The following is a 2,952-nucleotide window of genomic DNA, read 5'->3' as shown; positions in this document are numbered from 1 at the left end:
TATCTCTGGGCTTTCTATTCTGTTCCATTGATCTATATTTCTGTCTTTGTGCCAGTACCATACTGTCTTGATGACTGTGGCTTTGTAGTAGAGCTTGAAGTCAGGCAGGTTGATTCCTCCAGTTCCATTCTTCTTTCTCAGGATTACTTTGGCTATTCGAGGTTTTTTGTGTTTCCATACAAATTGTGAAATTATTTGTTCTAGTTCTGTGAAGCATACTGTTGGTAGCTTGATGGGGATTGCATTGAATCTACAGATTGCTTTGGGTAGTATAGTCATTTTCACAGTATTGATTCTTCCAATCCATGAACACGGTATATTTCTCCATCTATTTGTGTCCTCTTTGATTTCTTTCATCAGTGTTTTATAGTTTTTTATGTACAGATCTTTTGTTTCTTTAGGTAGATATACTCCTACGTATTTTATTCTTTTTGTTGCAATGGTGAATGGTATTGTTTCCTTAATTTCTCTTTCTGTTTTCTCATTGTTAGTGTATAGAAATGCAAGGGATTTCAGTGTGTTAATTTTATATCCTGCAACTTTACTGTATTCATTGATTAGCTCTAGTAGTTTTCTGGTAGAGTCTTTAGGGTTTTCTATGTAGAGGATCATGTCATCTGCAAACAATGAGAGTTTCACTTCTTCTTTTCCTATCTGGATTCCTTTTATTTCTTTTTCTGCTCTGATTGCTGTGGCCAACACTTCCAAAACTATGTTGAATAGTAGTGGTGAGAGTGGGCACTTGTCTTGTTCCTGATTTCAGGGGAAATGCTTTCAGTTTTCCACCATTGAGGATAATGTTTGCTGTGGGTTTGTCATATATAGCTTTTGTTAAGTTGAGGTATGTTCCTTCTATTCCTGCTTTCTGGAGAGATTTTATCATAAATGGATGCTGAATTTTGTCAAAGGCTTTTTCTGCATCTATTGAGATAATCATATGGTTTTTATCTTTCAATTTGTTAATGTGGTGTATTACATTGATTGATTTGCGGATATTAAAGAATCCTTGCATTCCTGGGATAAAGCCCACTTGGTCATGATGTATGATTTTTTAAATATGTTGTTGGATTCTGTTTGCTAGAATTTTGTTAAGGACTTTTGCATCTATGTTTATCAGTGATAGTGGCCTGTAGTTTTCTTTTTTTGTGGCATCTTTGTCTGGTTTTGGAATTAGGGTGATGGTGGCCTCATAGAATGAGTTTGGAAGTTTACCTTCCTCTGCAATTTTCTGGAAGAGTTTGAGTAAGATAGGTGTTAGCTCTTCTCTAAATTTTTGGTAGAATTCAGCTGTGAAGCCATCTGGTCCTGGGCTTTTGTTTGCTGGAAGATTTCTGATTACAATTTTGATTTCTGTGCTTGTGATGCGTCTGTTAAGATCTTCTATTTCTTCCTGGTTCAGTTTTGGAAAGTTATACTTTTCTAGGAACTTTCCCATTTCTTCCAAATTGTCCATTTTATTGCCATAGAGCTGCTGGTAGTAATCTCTTATGATCCTTTGTAAAAATAGGGAACGCTTCACGAATTTGTGTATCATCCTTGCGCGGGGACTATGCTAATCTTCTCTGTATCGTTCCAACTTCAGTGTATGTGCTGCCGAAGTGAGCACTGTATGACATCTCTTATACATGGAATCTAAAAAGAAATCACACGAATGATCTTACTTGCAAAACAGAAAGGGACTCACAGACTTAGAAAGCGAACATATGGTTGCTTGAGGGGAAGGGATAGTTAGGAAGTTTGGGAAAGTCATGTACACACTGGTATATTCAAAATGAAAAGTTAACAAGGACCTATTGTATAGCACGCGGAACTCTACTCAACGTTATGTGCCAGCTTGGATGGGAGGGGGGTTTGTGGGAAAATGGATACGTGAATATGTATGACTGAGTTTCTTCACCTGAAACTACCACAACATTGTTAATTGAATATACACCAATACAAAATAAAAAGTTTAAAGTTTGAAAAAAAACAAAAACATTATGTTGTACACCTGAAATCAATACACTGCTACTTGTCAATTATGTCTCAAATGAAAAATAAAAGAGTACAATATAAATGTTATAAAGATTCTCACCAAGTTCAGGAGAACAATGGGTGACCAAAGTGTGAGCTTCAACAAAGAGGTAGAAAATAAAGGAAAATACCAACTTGAAGTCCCAGAGTTGGAGAAGACAATATCTGAACTGGAAAACACAATAGAGGGCTCAACAGCAAACCAGATAAAACAGAAGGAAGGGCCAGTGAACTGGAAGACAGGGCAACGAAACTCACTCAATCAGAATGGCAGAAGAAAAAAAGAATGAAAGAGTGAAGATAGCATAAAGGACTTAAGTGGTGTAGCTCAAAGCCCTTGAAAATACTGAAAAAAAAATTCACATAATAGGAATGTTCTTTGCCTCTTTTAGGAAACAGGATTAAAGTAGAATAGGTTATTGACATAAAATATGGAATAAGTATAAATTAAACTTGCTTTGTGCACACAGATATAGAAATATTTTCTAGCCTAAACAAAAGGCGATGTTTACCCAGTTCTTTCTTTACTTGTGCTCAGACGACTAGCTCAAGTGCTAAAAGTGTCTGTTTCTGGGGTTTTACCCTCTTTTCTCAGCCTAACTTTAATCAGGGTTAAGTTATACAAAATTAAGTATTTGAATTTAGAATTTTAATTTCTACTTAGTAGATGACCCCATCCTTAATTTATGGAAGCATATTTCTAGCACATATGAGAGAAGTGAAAGAGAAGATTCTTCTCTAAATTTTATCCCACCCTCTGACCTCCCTACGACATTAATATGATCTCAGGTTATAACAGCAAGAGTGAAAGAGATAAGCTAGCCTCACCCACACCCCATATGGAAGGGAAGCTTAGACACGAGATGTTAGAAGGCTTATAATCTGCAAACAGAGTCTTCTCAACAAATGGTGTGTATGCTGCATATCAAGCTGATAACC

General features: G+C 36.2%; 1 non-coding gene across 1 annotated transcript; it reads right to left on the bottom strand.

The window, feature by feature from the left end:
• Positions 1–1,499: 1,499 nt before the first annotated feature.
• On the bottom strand, positions 1,500–1,606 carry LOC139037947 (U6 spliceosomal RNA). Its single transcript, XR_011490885.1, has one exon. It is a non-coding gene; the product is annotated as a U6 spliceosomal RNA (small nuclear RNA).
• Between the last annotated feature and the right edge of the window lie 1,346 nt (positions 1,607–2,952).

Source organism: Odocoileus virginianus, chromosome 12 (genome assembly GCF_023699985.2).
Source record: "Odocoileus virginianus isolate 20LAN1187 ecotype Illinois chromosome 12, Ovbor_1.2, whole genome shotgun sequence".
Classification (NCBI taxonomy): domain Eukaryota; kingdom Metazoa; phylum Chordata; class Mammalia; order Artiodactyla; family Cervidae; genus Odocoileus; species Odocoileus virginianus.
Note: the sequence above shows the minus strand (reverse complement) of the source record. Positions and strands in the feature narration are given on the sequence as shown.